Genomic DNA, 16,277 nt, shown 5'->3' with positions numbered 1-16,277 from the left:
CTAAATTGGTTTCCTGGTCAATTATCATCAATGATTTGGAATTTTATAGGTATCCATACTGTCCAAACAACGATGAGCACAGCTGCAGATTCGCATACGACGCTCACTGAGTAGCCAAAATGTTAATGGCGATACACGCAGATCTGAAAAGACTGGGGTTGAAATACCTGTATGGTATTTTTTTCTCGCTAAGAAAAAATGAGAAATATATTAATTCTGAGACAATGATCCATTAAAGACTACACAGAACTTGTTGTTATCGATGCAGGAATAATTTAGCCGAATTCTGAGAAAAGTCTTGAACTAGGGCGTTGTTAAGGATTTAAAGCTAAAAAAAATCAAGACACTGAAGATTTCGTTGTTAGAAGATGAGAATGACCAGTAGAATAAAGACAGTTAAGTTTCGTTAAATTCGTTTCTTTTGTGTCATTTTTCCCGGGTTCGATTCCCGGCGGGGTCAGGGATTTTCTCTGCCTCGTGATGGCTGGGTGTTGTGTGCTGTCCTTAGGTTAGTTAGGTTTAAGTAGTTCTAAGTTCTAGAGGACTGATGACCAAAGATGTTAAGTCCCATAGTGCTCAGAGCCATTTTTTGTGTCATTTATAGCATTTAGAAGAAAATTACATGAACTAACCAAACAAGACAGCTGGAAATATATCATTACCGAAGAAAAGTTTGAGCGGAAGTGTAAGAGACTACCTGGAAAACTGTTACAGACAGAATGTCAGAATAGAATTTAAAGTGGGGTGAATACATTCGTAATTTTTGCGAGTCACTTTTTTTTCTCGCGAGATAAATACACACTGCATGTTTCAAAAGCCATAATCACTCATTGCCTCTCCATTCATCTCCACTGTTCGCTGAACTCAAAGCGACGTTATTACGTCAGAGTGCGCTACGTGACAGGCCCATCGCTTGAAGTCAAATTGCAGAGTAATGGGGTCTCACAATAGACGTACCTGACGGTCACGAACGCAAGCTGCATTGGAAAACATATCAATAGTCACGATGTGTGTTCTACAGTAAACAACAGAGGACGGTTTTCCGCGGCTTTGTTACCTCCTGTATATACGGAAAATCCCGCGCATAATACGTATGCCAAATTAGCTTATCCTCAGCACTCGCTGAAATACATACTTCCCAGTTCTCGCTAGTAGAATCTCTCCGGCAGAGTAACACAATTTTACACGCCACTTAGTGCGCCAGCATTTGTTCCGTTGGTGCATTACTGAGTTTTTACTTAGTACCGCGCTGGATCATCGTTTAGTATTCGAGTCCTGTCGTGACATAAGTGAACAAAGAACTTGTTTAAGTACCGGCATTGTCATTCATTATGCGAATTTCACATGTAGTAACGAAACTTCCTGGCAGATTAAAACTGTGTGCCCGACCGAGACTCGAACTCGGGACCTTTGCCTTTCGCGGGCAAGTGCTCTACCAACTGAGCTACCGAAGCACGACTCACGCCCGGTACTCACAGCTTTACTTCTGCCAGTACCTCGTCTCCTACCTTCCAAACTTTACAGAAGCTCTCCTGCGAACCTTGCAGAACTAGCACTCCTGAAAGAAAGGAGAGCACTTGCCCGCGAAAGGCAAAGGTCCCGAGTTCGAGTCTCGGTCGGGCACACAGTTTTAATCTGCCAGGAAGTTTCATATCAGCGCACACTCCGCTGCAGAGTGAAAATCTCATTCTGGAAACATCCCCCAGGCTGTGGCTAAGCCATGTCTCCGCAATATCCTTTCTTTCAGGAGTGCTAGTTCTGCAAGGTTCGCAGGAGAGCTTCTGTAAAGTTTGGAAGGTAGGAGACGAGGTACTGGCAGAAGTAAAGCTGTGAGTACCGGGCGTGAGCCGTGCTTCGGTAGCTCAGTTGGTAGAGCACTTGCCCGCGAAAGGCAAAGGTCCCGAGTTCGAGTCTCGGTCGGGCACACAGTTTTAATCTGCCAGGAAGTTTCATATCAGCGCACACTCCGCTGCAGAGTGAAAATCTCATTCTTCACATGTAGTAATTGAAATATCTCACGTACGTCCCCTTATAAAGACATTTAATAACTATAGAAAACATTATCTCTGGAACATAGCTTTAAAGAGCAGATTTAATGTTAAGAAATAATCTTCAATTATTAGTAACTTAAGAGCAAAAACATTGATTTATTTAGTACAGTGAATCAGTACAGTGCTGTGTGGCGTAATAACGACAAAGACTATGAGCAAATCAACATATTTCTTTGTACAGCCGTTATTATACAGGGTGGTCCATTGATAGTGACCGGGCCAAATATCTCACGAAATAAGCATCAAACGAAAAAACTACAAAGAACGAAACTCCTCTAGCTTGAAGGGGGAAACCAGATGATGCTATGATTGGCCCGCTAGATGGCGCTGCCATATGTCAAAACGATATCAACTGCGTTGGTTTGAATAAGAACCCCCATTTCTATTACATATTCGTGTAGTCCGTAAAGAATTATGAATGGTTTAGTTGGACCAATTTTTTCGTTTTGTGATAGATGGCGCTGTAATAGTCAAAAACGCAAAAGTACGTGGTATCAAGTAACATTCCTCTAGTGCAGACGGTATTTGCTCCGTGACACATTACCCGTGTTAAAATGGACCGTTTACCAATTGCGGAAAAGGTCGATATCGTGTTGATGTATGGCTACTGCGATCAAAATGCCCAACGGGCGTGTGCTATGTATGCTGCTCGGTATCCTGCACGACATCATCCAAGTGTCCGGACCGTTCGCTGGATAGTTACGTTATTTAAGGAAACAGAAAGTGTTCAGCCACATGTGAAACGTCAACCAAGACCTGCAACAAATGATGTTGCCCAAGTAGGTGTTTTAGCTGCTGTTGCGGCTAATCCGCACATCAGTAGCAGACAAACTGCGCGAGAATCGGGAATCTTTAAAACGTCGGTGTTGAAAATGCCACATCAACATCGACTGCACTTGTACCATATTTCTATGCACCAGGATTTGCATGGCGACGACTTTGAACGTAGTGTACAGTTCTGCCATTCGGAAAAAGAGAAATTACGGGACGATGACAGATTTTTTGCACGCGTTCTATTTAGCGACGAAGCGTCATTCACCAACATCGGTAACGTAAACCGGCATAATATGCACTATTGGGCAACGGAAAATCCACGATGTCTGCGACAACTGGAACATCACCGACCTGGGCGGGTTAATGTATGGTAAGGCATTATGGGAGGAAGGATAATTGGCCCCCATTTTATCGATGGCAATCTAAATGGTGCAGTGTATGCTGATATCCTACGTAATGCTCTACCGATGTTACTACAAGATGTTTCACTGCATGACAGAATGGCGGTGTACTTCCAACATGATGGATGTCCGGCACATAGCTCGCGTGCGGTTGAAGCGGTATGGAATAGCATATTTCATGACAGGTGGATTGGTCGTCGAAGAACCATACCATGGCCCGCACGTTCATCGGATGTGACGTCCCCGGATTTCTTTCTGTGGGGAAAGTTGAAGCATAACGCCTGACAACATCCGTCAGCGCATTGTCAATGCCTGTGCGAACATTACGGAAGACGAACTACTAACTATTGAGAGGAATGCCGTGACACGTATTGCCAAACGCATTGAGGTTGACGGACATCATTTTGAGTATTTATTGCATTAATGTGGTATTTACAGGTAATCACGCTGTTACAGCATGCATTCTCAGAAATGATAAATTCACAAAGGTACATGTATCAGTTGGAACAACCGAAATAAAATGTTCAAACGTACGTACGTTCTGTATTTTAATTTTAAAAAACTATCTGTTACCAACTGTTCGTCTAAAATTGTGAGCCATATTTTGGGGCTATTACAGTGCCATCCATCACAAAGCGAAAAAATTGGTCAAACTAAACCATTCATAATTCTTTACGTACTACACGAACATGTAATAAAAAATGGGACTTCCTATTTAAAAAACCGCAGTTGATATCCGTTTGACCTATGACAGCGCCATCTAGCGGGCCCACCGTAGCGCCCTCTGGTTTCCCCCTTCAAGCTAGACAAATTTCGTTCTTTGTAGTTATTTCGTTTGACGTTCATTTCGTGAGAAATTTGGCCCGGTCACGATCAATGGACCACCCTGTATATCCTCTGATCATTTGTCTCTTTCTACGGCAGCCATGACGGCAGCAAGCATCAGCCCACTTAATAATGCATTGCAATCAAAGATGTCAGAACTCTATGACATTAAACTAACGCGGAACTATATGGTAAAATTCCTATTAGGTAACATGACAATAAGATTTTGATTGTCATTACCTATAGGAAGTGCCAGAGGCTTGTACAGTCGTAAATCGGTGGCGACTTTACGTAAATTGCTAAATTAGTGGAACTATTTTAGTTTCATAGAGTTAAACCTGACACTTAGAGCTATGATAGAGAAATAATATTTTTCTTAATTAATAAATGAATATAAAAGAGAACAGCACATGGGAAATTTCATGATATAAGCAATGAAATAATACAGTTGTTGTTACTATTAACTCCTTCAGTAGCTATAGAAATAGGATGCTAGAACGTTTTGTACTCAAATACGCCGTCGTCCAATGTGAAAGGCTGCTCGAAACATGCAGGTGAATGGGAACAGTACTGCTGTGGGGGACGTCCACCCGGGTATTCATTATACGAGGCGGAGTCAAATGGAATGGTTGCAAGTGTTTCACAATACTCTGAGACCGAGCGTTGTCATGTTGTAAAATGACACCAATACTCAGAAGTCTACGTTGCTTTGATCTTGCTGGAGGCCGATGTCAATTTTTTTAACGTATTTGAATATGGCGCACTTGTGATTCTGTTTCCCTCAGTCGCGTAGTGTTCCAAGACAGCTCCTCGTTCATCCCAAACGACAGTCAGCGAAGCCCTCCCTGCAGATCACTGCGTCCGGAATTTCTTGGGTTTGTGGTGATGAGGAATGGTGGCATTCCTCGTTTGTTCTTTTTGTTTTGAGCTGATGGTAGTGTACCCAGTTTCGTCTCTTATAACAGTTCTCATGAAGAAGCTATCACCTTCTGCGTCAAAGCGTCGCAAAAGTTCTTCATAGATATCAAAGCGTCGCTCTTTCAGTTCTGGAGTGAGCTGACATCCAACCATCCTGCAAACACTTTCCGAAACTTAAGCACTTTATGAATGATGTGATGTGCTGAGCCGTGGTTAATGCTCATACTTGAGGCCATTCGGCTGGTCCCGGCGGAGGTTCGAGTCCTCCCTCGGGCATGGGTGTGTGTGTTTGTCCTTAGGATAATTTAGGTTAAGTAGTGTGTAAATTTAGGGACTGATGACCTTAGCAGTGAAGTCCCATAAGATTTCACACACATTTTTTTGTGGCTATTCCATTTCCATCATAATGGTTTCAGCCAGTGCAGTAGATTGTGGTATCATAAAGCGATATGCCTGACCCGGTCACCGAGTATCTGTCACAGACGTCACGCCATCTCCGAACTTTCTACTCCACTCACTCACTTACTGCAGTAATAGATATGCATTACCATATCAGACCTTCAGTTACCGATGCATTTCAGTAGTTCTAGTACCTTAACTGCTCATAAAACGCATGATAGAACGTTGTTCTTCCTTGTACATGACGCAAGCGTGCAAGCCATTTTCAAGTGTTACTGTTGCCGCGTTTCACTTATCCGTAGCATGCTACCGCCTTTATGTCGTTCCTTGCATCATCGGCAAGAGTACCGCAATCTTACAGAAGAATGGCACGAAATCTCGATTTTTAATTACACCTTGTGATTTCCACTTGACACTTCCCCGCTCCCTCCTCTCCCGTACGTATTGTAGTAATACAAGGCATCATAAACAGACCTGGACTACGTGAACATCCTAATATCCTTGCAGACCACCTGCATCCCCATCATTCTTAATGTTTTCCCCGATAGCAATAGAATATTAGAGAAAGACAACTAACGGTGTCACAAGCCCATAACGGTGCTACAGTTATTTGAGGACTATGCTAGTGAACTCACGTTGATATATTGGCCACCAAATTCGTCTGATCTGAACCAGACGGACTACATCGGGGACGCTGTCGGGCGGTAGCTCCAGCCTACAGACAGCCGAATATAATTTATTTGTTATTATTACACATTTTGTCCTTAAGACAGTGATTGAACTTGAGTGTTACATGATTATTCAATTTTCCCCTGTTTTCATGTTTTCTTCTTCTTTTTCTCTTCCCAAAACCTCTTCACCCTTTGACTGTCTTCGTGTTTCCTTTGTTCTGTCCATATTTTCCCTGGTCTCTTCCATTCTTTTACTTCAAATTTCGTGTTCATAATTTTATTTCCGAATTTGTATCACTCATCTATCATTACTTTATTGATTCCTGCTTTTTTTAAAGTCTTCTTCTATTTCATGAAACCAGTTGGTTGTTTTGACTGAGCTGCTGATTACATCAAAAATACTCTTTGTGAATCTGGTGTTGTTCATTCTGTGTACATGCACAAAGAATGTTAATCGACGTTTTCTGATTATGTCTGTGAGCCTGTCTGTATGTTCGCTGAATCACAGACAGGAGCGCCTGCGATGGTGTACTCAACGACGAACCTGGGTGCACGAACGGCAAAAGGCCATTTTTTTCGGATGAATCCAGGTTCTGTTTACAGCATCATGATGGTCGCATCCGTGTTTGGCGACATCGCGGTGTACGCACATTGGAAGCGTGTATTCGTCATCGCCATACTGGCGTATCACTCGGCGTGATGGTATGGGGTGCCATTGGTTACACGTCTCGGTCACCTCTTGTTCGCATTGACGGCACTTTGAACAGTGGACGTTACAGACGCTACACGTCAGATGTGTTACGACCCGTGGCTCTACCCTTCATTCGATCACTGCGAAACCCTTCATTTCAGCAGGATAATGCACGACCGCATGTTGCATGCCTGTACGGGCCTCTCTGGATACAGAAGATATTCGACTGCTGCCCTGGCCAGCACATTCTCCAGATCTCTCACCAACTGAAAATATCTGATCAATGGTGGCCGAGCAACTGGCTCGTCACAATACGCCAGTCACTACTCTTGATGAACAGTGGTATCGTGTTGAAGCTGCATGGGCAGCTGTACCTGTACACGACATCCAAGCTCTGTTTGACTCAATGCCCAGGTGTATCAAGGCTGTTATTACCGCCAGAGTTGGTTGTTCTGGGTACTGATTTCTCAGGATCTACGCACTCAAATTGCGTGAAAATGTAATCACATGTCAGTTCTAGTACAATATATTTGTCCAATGAATACCCGTTTATCATCTGCATTTCTTCTTGGTGTAGCAATTTTAATGGCCAGTAGAGTACCATCTCTCTGTACTGCCCCAAAAATTTTAGGAAGGATTTTAAGTTCTATCTTTTCGGTGTCTGTGACGCCTGATGCCCCGATTGTGGTCGTTTCTGTTGCATAGAGGCCTTCTAGCAGTAAAACTGTATTGCAGTGCCTGAGTCTCGCCTGTCTTCAGATGCTTCTTTTATTGTAGTGCGCCCATGTGACTTTGTACACTTTCTGAGGATTTCCTACTCGTTCTGTATTGGATGACTTGTTTGATCCTCCTATGTGTATGTATTGTCCAAGATACTTGGATTTTTCCACTCTGTTAGGGAAATCCGTATTTTGTGTGCATGACTTGTGTATTGTTCTTTGTTTCCATATACGAGTACTGTGTTTTCTCGTAAGATATCTCTAACCCCGGTTTAGTAGAGACTTCATGTAAATATTCCAGGGATTCTTGCGCTTCTTCTCTGTTGTTGCCGAGTATTGCCAAGTCATTTGCCAATGCTAGGCATTTTATGATGTTTCCAGAATGAGGTCCCGAGTTCGAGTCTCGGTCGGGCACACAGTTTTAATCTGCCAGGAAGTTTCATATCAGCGCACACTCCGCTGCAGAGTGAAAATCTCATTCTGGAAACATCCCCCAGGCTGTGGCTAAGCCATGTCTCCGCAATATCCTTTCTTTCAGGAGTGCTAGTTCTGCAAGGTTCGCAGGAGAGCTTCTGTAAAGTTTGGAAGGTAGGAGACGAGGTACTGGCAGAAGTAAAGCTGTGAGTACCGGGCGTGAGTCGTGCTTCGGTAGCTCAGTTGGTAGAGCAGTTGCCCGCGGAAGGCAAAGGTCCCGAGTTCGAGTCTCGGTCGGGCACACAGTTTTATTCTGCCAGGAAGTTTCATTTTATGATGTCTCTGAATTCCTTTTACTTTTCCTTCACCACGCGAGACTAGCCGAGTGGTCTAGGGCGCTGCAGTCATGGACTGTGCGGCTGGTCCCGGCGGAGGTTCGAGTCCTCCCTCGGGCATGGGTGTGTGTGTTTGTCCTTAGGATAATTTAGGTTAAGTAGTGTGTAAGCTTAGGGACTGCTGTCCTTAGAAGTTAAGTCCCATAAGAATTCACACACATTTGAACATTTTGAACTTTTTCTTCCCATTGCTTGACAATTTTGTCCAGGAATATGTTGAATAGAAGTGGTGAGAGACCATCCCCTTGTCTGACTCCTGTATGTATATCAAATAGATCTGAGATATCTCCCATAAATTTTATTTTGGTTGTGCTGTATGTGAGTGTCTGTTCTATCAGTGCCCCAATTCTTCTGTCTATTCCATATTCTCTCTGTGTGTCAAAGAGAATCTGCCTGTCAGTGGAGACATAGGCCTTCTTGAAGTCCTCAAATGTATCTACACTGTTATTCGCCTGTCTGACCTTCAAGAGTGTTCACAGGTTCCAAATTTGTTCAACACAGAATCTTACCTTTCTGAACCCCGCCTGGTATTCACCTATCTTTGAATCCACTTGTGATTCCAGTCTGTTCAGTAACACCTTGGACAGAATTTTGTAAGTTACCGCTAATAATGAGGTCCATCTGTGATTATTAGGGTCTGTCCTGTCTTCCTTTTTGTGGAGTGGGTGAATCAGTGCACATTTCCATTCCCGTGTAATTTTCTCTGTACTCCATATTTCCAAGAGAACTTTATGACTTTTTTTTTAATACCTTGGTCTGTGAGTTTCCAGGTCTTGGCAATAATGCCGTCTTCCTCTGGGGCTCTGTTGGTCTTTAGTTGCTTCATAACTCCTCTACCTCTGTGATTGTAGGCGGCTTCGAGTCTGGGTTTGGTAGTATTTTTGTGAAGTGTAATTTTTCTGTGGGCTTCTCACAGTTGAGGAGTTTATCAAAGTATTCTTTACGAATATTGCAATCTTTTTTAGTGTTTGTTTCTAGAGATCCATTTGTTCTTCTGAAGTAGATATTTGTAGGCTGATAACTAATAAATTTTCCCTGAATATTCTACAGAAATTTCTCGTATTATTTTATATGAAGTGTTCCTCGATTCCATTTAGTATGTTTTTGTCGTATGTCTTTTTAACTTCTCTAATATCTTTCGAGGATGTTTTTGGACGTTAAGTGAAAATCCTGCCATGTTTCTGTTGTTCTGTTGCTGTTAAACTTCTTCCATGCCTTAACTCAACGTTCAACTGCCTGATCACAAGTTGCATTCCACCATCTATGTTTGCATTTCCTGGGAGGCTGATCTTCCATATCCTTCCTCGATGTGCTGGGTTAAATAAGGGTCTAACTAGTACATGACTTCCTGATCTGGAACGTGACTGTTCACACACAAAAAAATTTGATTCAAGATCATTCTGTCCAGAGTTATAAAGAATGTCAGAGAAGTGATACAGGTCTGAAGTTCTTACGGTTATTTGCCTGACTGAAGCGTTGCCACGAGTTTTTCTGTTGCCTTGCGCCAGTTCTTTGTGATTATCAGTCTAGCAATATAAGTGTTCATCATTTTCAGGATTCATGGTAAGAGGTCTTATTTGCTCCGATCTCATGTCATCTAAGCCTGCAGATTTGTTACTTTTCATCTAATGAACAGCATTATTCAGTTCTTCATCTCTGATTGCAGTGCTAACATGATCATTCTCCTCTTCACATCGTTCAAATTTCTTAACATTTCATCTTTCCATGGTTTTACTGTAAACCAACAGCTGGTACACTATTTGGGCAAAGACGAACCTTCTCACTCCTGAGTATAAAATCTGCAGGATCACCGTTGAGGTTTATCAATAATTTCCAGGCTTATCGACCATTATGTTTAAAGTCCAAAAATTTGATGAGATTAGCAAAATTTTTCTGTTCGTGTGTTGATACGACTTGAATAAGTTATTCTCCTGATTGTATTGTCTCTTGTGAGAGTGAATCGTTCTCGAAGAGCTGTTCGTTCCTCTTAAGCAGAACTTTGAGTCTTTCTCAAGTCCAGGTAAGTACACTGTTCTACATCTTCTTGGGATGTGTTTACAAGCGATAATCGTTAATAGCGCCACAAAATTTCCATACTTTTCAGGACCAGGCCTGACTTTTTATGACTTATTCATCCAAGTTCTGAGAAAAATGCTCCTGCCGAGCTTTTTCGAAGTAGAACTGTTTAATGAATATAACTGCTTCTACAGTACATACAAGATCTCGGTGTTGCGTTCTTGTGAATTTTTCGACAGTAAGCTTCTTGGTTTGGTGAGCAATATGTTCGAAGACAAAAATATTCTCCAGGTTGCAAACCCTCCTCCATCGGCCACTGTAAAAGGAATGGGACAACTCTGGGTCATGTATTAGTTTTAAGCCCATTCACTCGGCTCGCTATTCTTGGTGGATAGGTAGTCATACGTCCCTATAATACTGAGTGACAACCATCCAGTCGTCAAAATACATTGTTTACAAACTGTAGTAGTAAATGATGAAATGAAATAAATTCCCTCATCGGCCGCAGTTGCACGCTGAAATGAATTTAGTGGCAAAAGGTGAAAATTTGTGCCGAGCTGTCCCCGCTACCTTTCCGACCGACACAAATTACCAACTTGTCGCACACTACTTACGTACCGCTCCCTGTCTACTATATTCATTACTCGCCACATCACATTGGATTCCCGCAGGAGTTCTAGAGAGAGAGTATATCCGCACTGAAATGACCTTAATGGCCGTTAAGTCGTATATATTCATGTACGACGTCTGTTCTTTTGGATTAGTCCAAAAAAGACACCACACGTATGTAAATTTAATAGTAACGTTTGTAAACACTGAATGTTTTAAGATGAAATGCAGCGGCCTGAGGAAAGTAGCCAACTAAGATGCGTGGGACTGGAGATATTTCGACGTTGTTTCACAGGAGCAGGGGATCGGAGCTAAACACCGGAATTGTCAACTGATAATAAAGCAATGCCTCCGAAACGTGTCGCAAAAACTATAATTTATTACCTCGCCCTTTAATTTATATTTTAAAATACGACCTGTTTGTCCTGGCGTTACTACGCGTTGTCACAGACACCTCATTCCTTACTGTTACGCTTTTTTATAGCTTCACAACGAGCTACTCTGTCTCCAGCGGAACAAGAGAGACCCAGGTATTAGCTCGCAGCCCGCGCCGAGTGACATACGAAGACGGAGGCGTGTGTGTCCCTGAGGAGATCTTAATCCTCACGGCTTGCCGCCAGGCTCCCCACTAACTTGAATTAATCTGAGGCCCTAATCCGTAGCTCCACCACTCTCCGGCAGACTAATTACGCGACAGGTCGAAGGAAGCGCTGCATGTTCCACTCGGCTCCTGAAACCAGCGCATATCGGCGACTGATTGAGGAGTGGCTGTCCGGAAACACTTTGGCACCCCGCCTTCGACGTAATGGGGCTATAAATAACAGATTTCCGATCCGGGACACGCCCTCCATCTCAGCGATCTCCCAGCGAGAAACCCACTCCCAGGAAAGAGAGTTGAGGAATGGTCCTATTCAAAGGGCAGTGACTTTTCGAAGTAATCGAAGACAAAGATATCGTCTACTAAGACCTGACTGACAAACGATTACAGCAATCTGTGAGGAAGGAAAATAGCCTGAGCAACGGGGAAGCGAACGTGAAGGTCGTCGTAAGGTTCATTTCACTTCACTACCGGAATCGTCCCAGCCGACAAATCACTGTTGAGACTTGGAGCAGTGTAGAACAACTGAACTGAAAGCTCAAGATTTTTCTGAGTTTGTCTCGTTCCGCATCGAAGAGTTTTCAACGAACCTGAGTGCTGAACATTGTATAAACGAGTAGCTTTTGATAGTCTTTACCTCGCATAACCATCTAATCTGTCATGGCGACCTACACTTGGTCCCCCATTTCATCTACTTCTGTTCCTGACAGTTGGCTATCTGGCTGTGGTATTTTAATGACACCTTTCCTAAATTGTTTTTATAAGTTAAACTAAATAAGCTTTTAAGACTTGCTTCTAATGGAATGCGAATCTTCTCTTTCCTATAGTGGTAACATGGGCACTGTAATGGGGAACCACAATCCGTTACCGCTCCTGCTTCGATGTTCGCAGTAAATACTTCCTTGCAAGAGACACTGTTATCACGTTCACGTGTTAACTACACTCCTGGAAATGGAAAAAAGAACACATTGACACCGGTGTGTCAGACCCACCATACTTGCTCCGGACACTGCGAGAGGGCTGTACAAGCAATGATCACACGCACGGCACAGCGGACACACCAGGAACCGCGGTGTTGGCCGTCGAATGGCGCTAGCTGCGCAGCATTTGTGCACCACCGCCGTCAGTGTCAGCCAGTTTGCCGTGGCATACGCAGCTCCATCGCAGTCTTTAACACTGGTAGCATGCCGCGTCAGCGTGGACGTGAACCGTATGTGCAGCTGACGGACTTTGAGCGAGGGCGTATAGTGGGCATGCGGGAGGCCGGGTGGACGTACCGCCGAATTGCTCAACACGTGGGGCGTGAGGTCTCCACAGTACATCGATGTTGTCGCCAGTTTTCGGCGGAAGGTGCACGTGCCCGTCGACCTGGGACCGGACCGCAGCGACGCACGGATGCACGCCAAGACCGTAGGATCCTACGCAGTGCCGTAGGGGACCGCACCGCCACTTCCCAGCAAATTAGGGACACTGTTGCTCCTCGGGTATCGGCGAGGACCATTCGCAACCGTCTCCATGAAGCTGGGCTACGGTCCCGCACTCCGTTAGGCCGTCTTCCGCTCACGCCCCAACATCGTGCAGCCCGCCTCCAGTGGTGTCGCGACAGGCGTGAATAGAGGGACGAATGGAGACGTGTCGTCTTCAGCGATGAGAGTCGCTTCTGCCTTGGTGCCAATGATGGTCGTATGCGTGTTTGGCGCCGTGCAGGTGAGCTCCACAATCAGGACTGCATACGACCGAGGCACACAGGGCCAACACCCGGCATCATGGTGTGGGGAGCGATCTCCTACACTGGCCGTACACCACTGGTGATCGTCGAGGGGACACTGAATAGTGCACGGTACATCCAAACCGTCATCGAACCCATCGTTCTACCATTCCTAGACCGGCAAGGGAACTTGCTGTTCCAACAGGACAATGCACGTCCGCATGTATCCCGTGCCACCCAACGTGCTCTAGAAGGTGTAAGTCAACTACCCTGGCCAGCAAGATCTCCGGATCTGTCCCCCATTGAGCATGTTTGGGACTGGATGAAGCGTCGTCTCACGCGGTCTGCACGTCCAGCACGAACGCTGGTCCAACTGAGGCGCCAGGTGGAAATGGCATGGCAAGCCGTTCCACAGGACTACATCCAGCATCTCTACGATCGTCTCCATGGGAGAATAGCAGCCTGCATTGCTGCGAAAGGTGGATATACACTGTACTAGTGCCGACATTGTGCATGCTCTGTTGCCTGTGTCTATGTGCCTGTGGTTCTGTCAGTGTGATCATGTGATGTATCTGACCCCAGGAATGTGTCAATAAAGTTTCCCCTTCCTGGGACAATGAATTCACGGTGTTCTTATTTCAATTTCCAGGAGTGTATGTACAGAAACAATGGATGTTAAATCATCCATATGCCAGTCTGTTACTTTCTTCTGCGCAATAATTTATATTTTTTCCGTTGACGCTGAAAATGTTTCAAGCACTTTCTAGGGCTGCGTGCTGAAAAGTAATGCCTAAGAATTATTATGTGAAAAATCTTAAGGCGTTTTAAGTAAAACAAATGTTATTAACAGTCTTCAACCTCATTCTTCATGTATACATACTTGCATCTTCTGCCACTAGAAAGCTGCGAACTGTAACAAGTAACATGGCGGTGTGTAATGTAACCATGTTGGTGCGTGAGAAACCGCGTGCCGTAATCGAGTTTCGAATGCGAAGAGGTCACACATGGAGCAATCTCTCCTTCAGCATGACAATGCCGGACCACACACGAGTGCTGCGACATCTGCAACAATTCCGCGACTTGGGTTCACTGCCATCGATCACTCCCCCACATCGTCCCGACTTGGCTCCATCTGTTTCCAAAACTTAAAGATCACCTTCGAGGACTTCACTTTGATAGTGATGAAACGTTGCAAGCAGAGGTAAGGTTGTGGCTCTGTCAACGAAGTCAAACATTGTACAGTGACGGAATCAACAAACCGGCCTCTTATTCGGAGGAATGTGTTCGACTCATAGGTGACTATGAAGTAGTAGACATGAAGAATCAAGATGTTGAGTGCTTGTAATGTTTGTTTTATTTAAAAAGCCCGACAATTTTCACATAAAAAAGCTGGCCGGTCTGGCTGAGCGGTTCTAAGTGCATCAGTCTGGAGCCATGCGACTGCTATGGTCACAGGTTCGAATCCTGCTTCGGGCATGGATCTGTGTGATGTCTTTAGGTTAGTTAGGTTTAAGTAGTACTAAGTCTAGGGGACTGATGACCTCAGATGTTAAGTCCCATAGTGTTTAGAGCCATTTGAACCATATTCAACATAAAAAAATCGGAGGCATTACTTCAGCACGACCTCATATTTTAGAAAGCTATCTAGTTTCCCAAAAGTAATAGTTTCGAAGTAACAAGTACAAAAGTTTAAAACCTTTTTGAAGAGCTCTGTTTTTCCCGGAACAAACATTTCGTATATATACGGGGCAGAGCCGGATGGGCAGTATTTCTGGTGGCGATGGAGGCCACAAATGGGGAAATGCACTGCCAAAAGCCGATTTCAGATAGCTATGATCCGGCACCTGGGAACAACTATCTCGGAAACGGCTTTTCGCGCCTGCTGCTGTCGTAAGCATTTACGGAAAGCGGCTCACGGACGGTGAAACGCTGAGTAGCGACACCTTGCCACAGAATGTAGACTTCGGAAGCTTACCTACTTTACTGCATAACGCAGGATATGCGGCGATCCGTGGCAGATCTGACGACAGAGTACAGCGCTGTAGCAGCCACAAGTGTTTCGGAGCACATTGTTCAGTGCCCGTTGTTGAACATAGCGGTATGCATGATACGATCCTTTGGTGTTTCCATGTTGACCGAACGGCATCGTCAGTTGCCACCGTTTCATTGAGAGTGGACCTTGGATCGGATGTCTTGTTACACCACGTCGATGGTTGCGTCCAGATTTGCCGCCGTTTTCCAGCCGGACGGCAGCTCGGTATCTACACCACGCTACACGTTGGCCGGTAGAGGTTTTGGCCTCCAAAGGCCCTGTAGTAGTAATCGAAGTCACTATGACAGCTGTGGGCTAAATGGACATTATTGCGGACCATCTGCATCCCTTCGTAGTTGATGCCGTCTCTGACGGGTATGACGTCATCCGGCAAGTTCGGCAAGATCACTGTTCGCGCCACAAGGCCACAAACGTCCCAGAGGGTTTTGAGAAGCACGATAGCGGAATCATGTTGATGTCGTGGTCATCATATTCGCCTGATGTGAACATAATGTATCACACCTGTTTCACGCCTGTAATTTATGGGAATTGCGCAGTCTGTCTGTAGGCATCTGGTGCCCCTTCCAGAGATCGTTATATAATGTTTCTGGAATGTGACGCGAAAACTCGAATTAACGCACATTGCAGCCTTCTACCCGGCGTACGCAATGCTACAGCGGTGTTGTAGCTAGTCGAAGAACATCGGGCCCTTCTTAGGACAGGTGAGCCGCGGTGAACTGGAGTGATAGCAGCGACAGCGACTGGAACTCCCAAACACACTCCTTTGGTTAAGCCGCGGAGTGCGGCTTTTATCCTGATGGTTAGTGATACTAAACTCCGCGCTATTTGTTCCACGTGCTAGCGACCTCTGCAATAGGCCACTAGAATTTCCTGGTGTACTTGCTTCGCCTGGTGCATCGGCCATCCTGTGTAGCTTGAGTACTGTGACGGAAGTCTAGTTTGCAGGGGTTACGACTCACGGTCATACCGTGAACAAGAACTATTGTAGTGGCCTGTTCGAGGAAGTGAGGATACTAGATCCAGCTTCGCAATACA

At 44.8% G+C, this 16,277-nt stretch overlaps 1 protein-coding gene and 1 non-coding gene across 3 annotated transcripts in view; both read left to right on the top strand.

Moving 5' to 3' along the window:
* LOC124789121 (slit homolog 2 protein) overlaps positions 1 to 16,277 on the top strand; it is a 642,438-nt gene that overhangs the window by 431,549 nt on the left and 194,612 nt on the right. The window lies entirely within an intron of this gene.
* Trnap-cgg lies at positions 8,091 to 8,165 on the top strand. Its single transcript has one exon. It is a non-coding gene; the product is annotated as a tRNA-Pro (tRNA).

This window comes from Schistocerca piceifrons, chromosome 3 (genome assembly GCF_021461385.2).
Source record: "Schistocerca piceifrons isolate TAMUIC-IGC-003096 chromosome 3, iqSchPice1.1, whole genome shotgun sequence".
In the NCBI taxonomy this organism is placed as follows: domain Eukaryota; kingdom Metazoa; phylum Arthropoda; class Insecta; order Orthoptera; family Acrididae; genus Schistocerca; species Schistocerca piceifrons.
Note: the sequence above shows the minus strand (reverse complement) of the source record. Positions and strands in the feature narration are given on the sequence as shown.